Consider the following 10,905-nt stretch of genomic DNA (forward strand, 5'->3'; position numbering starts at 1 on the left):
AGCAAACTATCACAAGGACAGAAAACCAAACACCACATGTTCTCACTCATAGGTGGGAATTGAACAATGAGAACACTTGGACACAGGGAGGGGAACATCACAACCTGGGGGCCTGTCATGGGGTGGGGTGTGAGAGGAGGGATAGCATTAGGAGAAATACCTAATGTAAATGATGAGTTACTGGGTGCAGCAAACCAACATGGCACATGTATACCTATGTAAGAAAACTGCACATCGTGCACATGTACCCTACAACTTAAAGTATATACATAAAAAAGACTATATTCAGTAGGATTTTATTAATTAGGTATGTTAAGAATATACTGTATGCATTAACTTTTCATTTTCTGAGCAAAAGTTTTTTGATTTTGGTATTTGGTTAATAAATGAGCAATAATTTTATACTATAATATTTAGAATATTTTAGAATTCATTTGGTGTTTTCGAGCAAAAAATTTATGAAAGGATATATAGCTCATTTTTCTTTTCAATTATATTTCATGGAGTTCAAGTGTGAAGGTATAATTCGTGCTCATCAATTAATATATCCTGTCATGCCTAAAAATGATGGATTTACACTTTTCTATAGTCCTATTATTTAACATGAAAATCTTCTTGGGAACTTTTTTTAAGTTCAATGTTTCTAAGAAGTTCCTATTTTGTTAATTTTTTTCCAAGTTGATTTAGAAATTTTTGAATGCATCTTAAATTTTTTTGAAGGAATAGATTTTTTCTTTGTGTGCTATAAAGTACTCTGATACTCCTTTAAAATACAAGTATCAGGTAACAGAACTAACATCTTTGTGGAAACTGCTTTTCCTCTGTAGTTACCTTATTGCGCATATTGTGTCTGGGAGAAGTCACTGATTTTTCTGGATATTCTCCAAATGTCTTTACCAGTGTTTAGCATTATAATAGGAGTCAAGTCTTTTTTTTTTCCACTATAGTTTCAGATCTTGAACGTACTCTTTAATAAATGTAGTACACAGTTTGTCTTTGCAATGCAAAACCTCAGTCATGTGCCTCTCCACCCCTCCTGGGGGTTAATATTAGGAATTAGAATAAGTCAATGAAATATGGGAACATATTTCATGATCTCACTCATGGCCTGCTTGAGAGGGCCTGAAATAACTACTGAGTAAGAAATAATGTTAATCCTACTTGAATTCTCCTAAAGTTAATTGTGATAATGGTTATTTTTCTACTAGGTAAATCAACTGCTTTATTGAGAATAAATGCCTAAATGAAATCCTGCTTATTTCAATCTATTTAATGTGTCTTTAACATTGAATCAGCATTAGAGTTGTGGCTGTTATTATTATTATAATTTAACCTCAGTTTTAATATCATATTTAGATCTAACTATTTAACAGCTGAACTCATAATAGCTGCACATGTTGAGGGCTGCTTTCTGCTAATACCTTTGATTTTCAGTCTGGGGACTTTCTTTCTGACCACTGGGGCATGAATGTCCTGCTCATACAAAGGCTAAGCCAGGAGTTTAGGGGAATGAACTTCAGAAACAGCTCACATGCAGTATCAAGGGGGAAGCTAGTAATGACAGTTTTCTCACCCCTTCATCTGATTAACTTTGAGGCATATTCTACTTTGGTACTTTGCAAAGTTTATCATTTGGGGATCCTGTTAAAAATTCACATCCTGATTTAGTGGATTTGTGGTAGAGCTTCAGATGATAATGATGATGATGATGATGATGATGATGATGATCCACTTTGAGTAGCAAGCTCTACACTGTCTCTCAGAATCCCCCAATGGAATTAAGCTTCATTTGCCCTCAATGGTAACTTTCTTGATTATTCTCCTTTGGTTGTGTTTTCTTCCCTTGCCTAGTTCTCACTTCTCTATTCCCCTACCAGTGTTTCCTACTTGCATGTGAATTCTTATTTCAGGTTGCTTCTGGGGTAACCCAAGCCAAGAATATGCATCTATCTATTTATCTATCTGCTCACCTATCCATCCATCTATTATCTACATCTATCCATCCATCCATCCATCCATCCATGTAATGCATTCATCTATCTTCCATTTGTCTATTTATGTAATCTATTTACCTATCTTATCATGTATCTAATATATTCATCTATCCACCTACCTATCTATTCATCTACTTAATCAATTCATCTATGTATCTACTATTTATCTATCTAATCTATTCATCTATCCATCCATCTATCTAATCTGTCTACCTACCTACCTACCTACCTACCTATCTGGAACATAGCAACACAGCACAGCCTCTTTAAAAATCCAGTAGATTGAAGAGCTGAAAGAGAAAGTATGAAGACATACTGGAGGGGGTGGAAAGGAAACGTTGATGACTACCAGCTAAAGGGACTTTTTCTTCCTTCTTGTGTCATTTTCAACAGGATATGGTATCATGGAGCTCCGGTGAAAGAAGAGACTAGGCAGTCAGCTATGGTTACATAAACTGGGCAGCTCCATAAGTCCATGGAGGAATCCCCTTTCTACTAGGAAAGATGGACAAGGACTTTATGCCTGATTCTACTATTCAGGGCACACTGCTGACAGGGTTGGCCAGTGAGGCCACAGAGAGAAGGCAGGCCAAATGCTAATCTTGGAAAGGACGGAAATCAGCATAAGTAGAGAGACGCAGGGTGAAGTGGTAGCGAACAGCGGATGTCACACTGTGTGGGCTTGTGGGTCAGTCCTGTTAAAGGGAGGAAAATCAGTAAATGGGCTTGCAGATGGTTACCCAAGATTTCTTCATGACTTCGTGCAGCCTGTACAATGTATGCTCTTTATCTTGTGGGAGTGTAATTGAGAGCCCTGGACTTCCTCAGCTCAGATCCCAACTCTGCCACCTCCTGTTTATGCTACCTCAGCATGTGTATTCAACCTCTTTAAGCATCGGTCTTCCCATCTATGTAGTGGGGACAGTAATTCCTATCTCATAGGATTGTCATCATAATTAAATGAGATGTTTGTACAAAGTGCTGCTTTTATTACAACTGCAGGATAAGAGAGCAGCCCTGATACTGTAAATATTCCCAAGAATGATGAGGAAATAATGGTGGATCTTTTACTTGATTCCAGCGTTATGAACACACATATATATACACACACACACACACACACACACGCACACACACACACACACATATGTTTAATAGCATATAGGTAGAAAGCCACAGGAGTGGTAATACCCTGATTATGTAAATCAACCCCAGCTCTAACAGCTAAAAAACCCTACTACTGCTCTTAGCTATGCATGAAATCACCCCCATGAAACTTTTCTTTGAATAAAGCAAACATCTGTTCTTGGTGGAATGCAAAAGAGAAACTTTATTTGAAGTTCCTGCTTCCCCTTCTCATTAAAAGTATTTTGAGCACTACTAAAATAGTTCCTGCCAAGAGCACTTTTCGTGCTCTTCAGTTTCTTAGGTTCACTGGCCTGAGAACCAGCATTCAGCATTCTTAGTCCCACCATAGCTGGGAGTCTGGGGTCTGGGAAAGGGACAGAGTCACTTTGTTTTTGCCATCAAGACCCTCTGATCGCCTCGGATGGTCTCACCTGCTTTTGCTTCTTTCCAGTCCTGACAGGTTGATATTCTGGAAGCAAGATCTTGGAAGGCCAAGGACAGGTCATTTCTTAGGACTGTGCAAAAGAAAATCAGTCTTTACAGTAAGCTATTTGATTCCAGTAGTTCTTTCATCTCAGTCTTTTGAAAGCAACTTCCCCTCTTTAACCAACACCTGCCATAGCCTCTTCATGGGCTGAAGAAGGTGAGTGCTGATGGAAATCCCAGATGTGGCCAAAACTCCCCAGCAGCAGACAGGTCAAAGGTCTTTTGTACCCTTTCCCGTAACAGGTGGCACTTGATCTTCAGAGTGGCCTACACTGTTCAAGAGGGTTTGAATCATGAGACATTTGAGGTTAAAAAAAAAACCTGTCATTTTGCATTTTAATTTTTGTAGAGCCAACTACAATGTATTTGAAAATTGTGTTCTTGAAATAAGCCTGTAATAGTAGGTGTCAAAGGTATCAGAGATAAAGTGTCTACTCTTTTAGTGGTGTAAGTTGTGGTTGTTTCAAATTAAATTTCCTTGTAATATATGATGGATAATTTAATACAAATTAAATTTCCTTGTACGTGTGTGTGTGTGTGTGAGTGGAAGTGTGTAGGCAGTCAGAGAGGGAAGAATAAAGAATTCATACTAATGTCTAAATAAATGAATTAGTTAGTGGAAATAAATAGATTCCTGTTTGTACTATACTACAATTTTTAAGGTTAACCAGTTGTTAATTAATACACTGGACTTGAAGGAGACTCATTTGTGTTGAAACATGAAATGTTTGTCCTCTCTCCTTCTCCCTCTCACCTGGAAAACATGAAAGATCTGCAACTCACAAAAACTAGTGTAATTTAAACACACTTTAAAAGAATTGATAGGCAGCAATTCTAACCTAAAGGGCTCATATCGAAACCACTGATCATAGATCTCTAAATAGGTCCTAATTAATGAGAGAGTGCAACCATTTTCTGTTTGAGGAAATTGCCCAGGTTCCAAACTGTAGACTTGACATTCATAAGCCATGAAAAAACATGGATTCAAACACAGAGACCCTAGGCTATTTCCTAGAGCTCCAAAGATGTCATCGGAAACAGAAACGTTCCATTTGACAACCATGAGATTTGACACTATTGACCTACATGGAAGGTTTTAACGCTGCCGCTCATTCTACCATACGTAAAGCGGTTCAGCAGGGTGACCTTCTCAGGGAGGCATACATGCATTTTCTCCACACATCCTCCTTAATTCAAGAGTCCTATGTGTGGCTCCTCTAGCAAAGAATCAAAGGCCAAAGGTGGGTGGCCCAGACTCTTTCTCGTACTGGGTAATACAGGCAACAGCTGCAGCATATCACTGAGATTGGCTGCTGATAGGGAAAAGCATTGATAATTTCATCAGGTCTCATAGACCACTAACAACAGAATACCCTCCCACTAATTGGTGGCCACTGTGATCGCCATAGTTGGTTTGACTGAAATCAGTATTTAAACAATATTTTTAAATTGTGGTGAAATACACGTAACATAAAATGTACCATCTTAACCATTTTTTTAGTGTATAGTGCAGTCGTGTTAAGTATGTTTACAGTGTTGTGCAACCAATTCCAGAACTCTTTCATCTTGCAAAACTGAAACTCAATCCCCGTTAAGCAATTCCCATTTCCCACTCTCCGCAGCCCCTGGCAACTGCCATTCAACTTTCTGTCTCTACAAATTTGCCTACTTTAGGTACCTCATGTAAGCAGAATCATACAGTGTTTGTTCTTCTGTGACTGACTTGTTTCACTGAGCATTTTGCTTTCAAGGTACATCCATGTTGTAGCATGTGTCAGAATTTCCCTTCTTTTAAAGGCAGAACAATATTCCACTGTATAAATATACCACGTGTGGTTTATCCATTTACCTGTCAATGGATATACCACGTGTGGTTTATCCATTTACCTGTCAATGGATATGTGGGTGTTTCCACCTTTTGGAGACTGTGAATGATGCTGCTATGAATGGGGGCATAGAATCAGTGTATTTAATTCTAACACTAAAAGGCTCATATTCCATTGCATGACTAACCCACTCTATGATCCTCAATAAGTCACGTGTTTTGTAGACAGCATATGATTGTTCTAATTCAGGGATCCCTTTAGACCCATGATATTCATTAATATAGCTGAGTGGAGTTAGAGAATCTGTAGGCATAGAGCAGAAAGAAAGGGAACCAGTCTAAAAGTTGATGTAAATTTAAATCTTGGCCTCCTTACCACTAAATTTTCATTGCCCAGACTGTTCCAGCCAAGATACACTGAATGAATATTACCCAAAAGTTCCACCCTTATTGATAGAACAGTCGTGGCTAACACTTGCATAGTGTTTAAAATGTTCTAGACCTCATTTTTAAGCTACGTACACTATCATCATCATAACTGTTTTACAAATGGGAAAATGAGTCTGGGTGGTTAAGTCCCTTGCCTAGTGTGTGAAGTCAGTCGGGGCTGGTGTTTGAATGCAGGTAGTTTCACTCCAGAGTTCACGCACTTGACCATGACACTGGGGATATATATGGATAGATGTATCTGAGAAAGTGCATGATGGGGTTTTTTGACAATCAACAATGAGAGGAGACATCTTAGAACTCCAAATCAATATTGTTTAAAAATGGTGCAACAACATAAAATAGAAAGTCCTCTGGTTTTTAAATTGCACATAACTAATTGGAATCCCAACTCAGCCAGTGGCTGTTTGATAACAGTGACCAAGTTTTTATTCTCTTGGCTTCAGTTTCCTTGTGTGAAAATGAGAATAATAATATTCACATAATTCAGTTGTGGAAAATTAAGAAAATAATGTTGCAAAGTGCTTAGCTTATAGTAAGTACTCAATAAATGTTAGTTCTCTTCAGTCTTTTGGGGCAAGAGAAGAATATGATCTCAAAAACCAGAAATATGTTGGCCGGGTGTGGTGGCTCACGCCTGTAATCCCAGCACTTTGGGAGGTCAAGGCATGCAGATCACAAGGTCAGGAGATAGAGACCATCCTGGCCAACATGGTGAAACCCCGTCTCTACTAAAAATACAAAAATTAGCTGTGCATGGTGGCCCGTGCCTGTAATCCCAGTTACTTGGGAGGCTGAGGCAGGAGGATTGCCTGAACCAGGGAATCGGAAGTTGCAGTGAGCTGAGATTGTGCCATTGCACTCCAGCCTGGAGACAGAGCGAGACTCTGCCTCAAAAAAACAAAAACAAAACAGAAATACATTTTCATAAAGGCATATGTTGCATAAACACTTTTTAAAATTATTGCCATTAAATATGAACACTTACCACTTTATTTTTCTCGTGTACAAGGAACTTAACATTTGGATTGCCTCCTCTCTCTTTTGCATTCTGCCAAAATCTGTTCACAAATGCAAGAGACATGTAATGGTGGAAACCTAACAATAGGTCCTAGTAAAATCAACCTTGTATTTTCTTCAAGCGAAGAAAGAGCTTTAAATGACAAGACAGGGGCTCTATTAATGGGCTAAACCTACATTCTCTTTCCCTTCGCCCCAGAATTCCATGCCTTTGAATATTTGTCATAAGTCAGCAAGGGAAGTGCTGTCTCCCAGGCTTCACCCAAGGTCATCATTATGTTTTAGCCATCACGTAATCAAAGTCTTGCCTCTTCTTTTTATTTTTAAAAAATAGTGTAACAATTTGATCAATAGAAAATGGTATAAGTACATTTTTTTGATAAAAAATAATACTCACATGGAAGCTTAGATATTATTTGTACAGTTAGACAAATTGATTCAAAAATGATCCTTATAAGCTTAATTGATTCAATAATAGCCACACTTGTTAGGATAATGTTACACAAGGAAAAATGTCTTCCCATTGCCCCCGTAGTCTTGGCTTTGAAGATGTACACAGTAAGCCGCCAAGAGACCAACGTGAGATGCACAGAAATTCAGATCTGCCACTCTTAAAAGGAAGGTAAAGAAGAAGTTTCTTCACTGATATTAAAGGATAGCATATTTCTCTATGTGGATATACTTGCATCTCCATACATGTGTAGACAACAAATATTTCCATGTTGTTTCTCACTGTTACCCTTCTTTTCTTTGTAATGTTTTTCTTTGAGCAAAAAGTTTAACTCTTCAATTTGTTTCCTCTGTATGATGTTTAGTGATTGATTTCCATTAAATATCAAAAGAATGGCAAGTTCAAAAAAGCTTAAGAAGCTATGGAACTGTCTATAAGATGGATTCTACTTTCTGTTTGTGGATGAAATATGTTGTTATTCACATTATTGGAAGTTCCAGCCTACAGAGAGATAAGGACATTTGATTGAGTGTGAAAGGTAGGAATGGAAGTGTGGGTTGTTTTTCCTCATTGGACTCTCTTGTTGATTTCCAGTTGGCAAAATGCATGTCCAGCCTCCACTGACACTGCATGGAGGGTTGGTGCTTTACTGAAGGAAAGTGTTAACTGGAAAAACTTCCCTTACCTGGAAACGGATGAAGTCCTATAACTTTTAAGACATGGCTCTTGTTGTGTATTATGGTAGTTTGTGCTTTCTGGTATCTTTTCTTTCTCTCTTTCTTTTTTTTGTTTTTTTGAGATGGAGTCTCGCTCTGTCGCCAAGCTGGAGTGCAGTAACGTGATCTTGGCTCACTACAACCTCCGCCTCCCAGGTTCAAGTGATTCTCCTGCCTCAGCCTCCCAGGTAGCTGCGACTACAGGAGCGTACCACCATGCCCAGCTAATTTTTTTTTGTATTTTCAGTAGAGACGGGGTTTCACCATGTTGGTCAGAATGGTCTCAATCTCTTGACCCAGTGATCCACCCCCCTCGGCCTCCCAAAAGTGCTGGGATTACAGGCGTGAGCCACCACGCCTGGCTCTGATGATCTTTTCTTGAACAACCATATCCCTCCTTTGGAGTGACTGGATGTCTCCTGTCAACATTTACATCAGATCATATTTTTCCCTTAGGCCAACTCCGCCTACAATCCCTCTTGAACTATTAGGTTACTGCTATAAAATACTATTCACAAATTTTAAAACGTAATTACTATTTGCATCTCTAAGTTCTCAGGACCAATTTTGTTGGTTATTCTGCACCTTACAATATTAGAGTCTATTCCCATTGTAGAGACAAAACTAAGCATGAGATAGGATACTGACTGGCTGAGAGGTTAGCAGTGAATTGCGGTTCAAGGTGAGAATTCACAGACTTTGGTCCACTGAGCCATGTTTCCCATGCTTACAGATCTGTGAAACAGCTGCAGTTGAAACTCTGAGAAATATTCTCCGCAAAGTGCAATACTTTAAAAGAACCAAAATCTCCCTTCCCCTCTTCTCTTCATACAAGAATCTGCCCCATTTCTCATAGCTAGTCACCCTCCTTGGTTTGAGCACCGTGGGACAGCAACTCATATTAGATCCAGTATCTCCATTTGACAAAACGTGCTCCTCCCAGTAGGGAGAGCCCCTAAGAATCTACTTCTTGGGCTTTGACATTGGCCAGCATTTTGGGACAAGGGTTTTCACAAATAATTTTTTAAAAGTGAAATACTGCATTCCTTAGTAGCTAGATTATTGAACTGGAAGATCATGAGCCTTGCCCCTATAATTTATAAATCAGTTTAGTCCTTTGCATCTCAAGGTGTCATCTCTTTGCTTTTTACCTCTGTCATTTTTTTCTTTATTTTCCCCTTGTTGTCTTCTTTCTCTCTGTATATGTTTCTATCATTTTTTTTTCTTTATCTCATGTTTATATTTCTCTCTGGGCTGTTTTTCTATGTTTTTTCTTTTTACTTGTTTCCTTGCTCTTATTTACATTTTGCCATAATTTCAGTGAATATTTATTGGACAACTATTTCAAACTAAAGAGTGGGCTGGATACTAAAGAGATAGAATGAAAGTCTTTGCCCTTCAAGAAAATCAGCACCTTTGTAAAATCTGTTGTCTCTCTTTTAATTAACCATGATAGAAAACTGAGTTATCTTTCCTGGCTTTGTCTTATGTTTCTCACAGTTAACTGAAAAAGAGAAAGAAAATTAAGTATGTTACATTTCCTATTGCAAAGAAAAAAAAAGATCATCTAAGTGGCTTTGTTTTTTACCTTTTTGTGACACTCAGTTGATTTTATATATTTTACACCAATGGGCCTTGGTTGAAAACAACAAAATGAAACAGTGTATTCACCTCCACGTGATTCTCTTTCCTCTGGCATGAAAAACATGGTAGGCCGGTGAGGTGGCTCACACTTGTAATCCCAGCACTTTGGGAGGCCGAGATGGGTAGATCACCTGAGGTCAGGAGTTCGAGACCAGTCTGACCAACATGATGAAACCCTATCTCTACTAAAAATACAAAATTAGTTGGGCATGGTGGCGCATGCCTGTAATCCCAGCTACCTGGGAGGCTGAAGCAGGAGAATCGCTTGAACCCAGGAGGCGGAGGTTGCAGTGAGCCAAGATCGTGACATGGCACTCCGCCTGGGCAACAAGAGCGAGACTGTCTCAATTAAACAAAAACAAACAAAAAAAATGCTAGCAATATGGGTCAGGTTCTCTGAGATCCTATTGGTTCACCTGTCTCATCAGTAAGCAATGAAGCAGTGCCTTATGGTTGGGTTATACGCAGACACCTCGGGTCTTTCACATAGTGAATTGTGTGAGACCAACAGTCCTCAGCCTCGGGCTTGCCTCAGAACCACCTGGAGGGCTTGATAAAGCACCTGTTTCTGGGTCCCACCCCTGGAGTTTCTGATTCAGTAAGTCCAGGCAGGGGCCTGAGAATCTGCATTTCTTACAACTGCCTGAGTGATGCTGATGTTGCTGCTCCTGGAACTAAATAGTTCAGAGACAATTTTGCTGGTAGAGTGTTGGTGGCAGATCTGTTCACTTATCCTTATTATTTTTTTTTTTTTGTTCAGAATAGTGAATATTTGATATAGCTTGAATGTTTGTCCCCTCCAAGTCTCATGTTGACATGTGATCCCCAGTGCTGGAGGTGGGGCCTGGTGGGAGGTGTTTGGGTCATGAGGTGGATTCCTTGGGATGGTTTGGTGCCATTCTCACAAGATGGAGTGAGTTCTTACTCTTGGCTCCTGCAAGATCTGGTTGTTAAGAGAAGTCTGCTGCCTCCTTCCCCTCTCTTTGGCCTCCTCCTCTCTTGTCATGTGACTTATTTGCTCCCGCTTCACCTTCCACCATGAGTAGAAACTTCCTGAGGACTTCACCAGAAGCTGAGCAGATGCTGGCGCCATGCTTCCCGCATAGCCTGCAGAACCATCAGCCAAATAAATCTGTTTCCTTTATGAATTACCCAGCCTCAGGCATTCCACTATAGCAATGCAAATGGACTAAG

At 39.4% G+C, this 10,905-nt stretch overlaps 1 long non-coding RNA gene across 1 annotated transcript in view; it reads left to right on the top strand.

The window, feature by feature from the left end:
* Positions 1 to 3,582: 3,582 nt before the first annotated feature.
* LOC105546459 overlaps positions 3,583 to 10,905 on the top strand; it is a 24,070-nt gene continuing 16,747 nt past the window's right edge. Inside the window, exon 1 of the long non-coding RNA XR_001007098.1 lies at positions 3,583 to 3,765. This is a non-coding gene — a long non-coding RNA (uncharacterized LOC105546459). The remainder of the gene's footprint in view (positions 3,766 to 10,905) is intronic.

The sequence above is a fragment of the Mandrillus leucophaeus genome, unplaced genomic scaffold (assembly GCF_000951045.1).
Source record: "Mandrillus leucophaeus isolate KB7577 unplaced genomic scaffold, Mleu.le_1.0 Scaffold36, whole genome shotgun sequence".
In the NCBI taxonomy this organism is placed as follows: Eukaryota; Metazoa; Chordata; class Mammalia; order Primates; family Cercopithecidae; genus Mandrillus; species Mandrillus leucophaeus.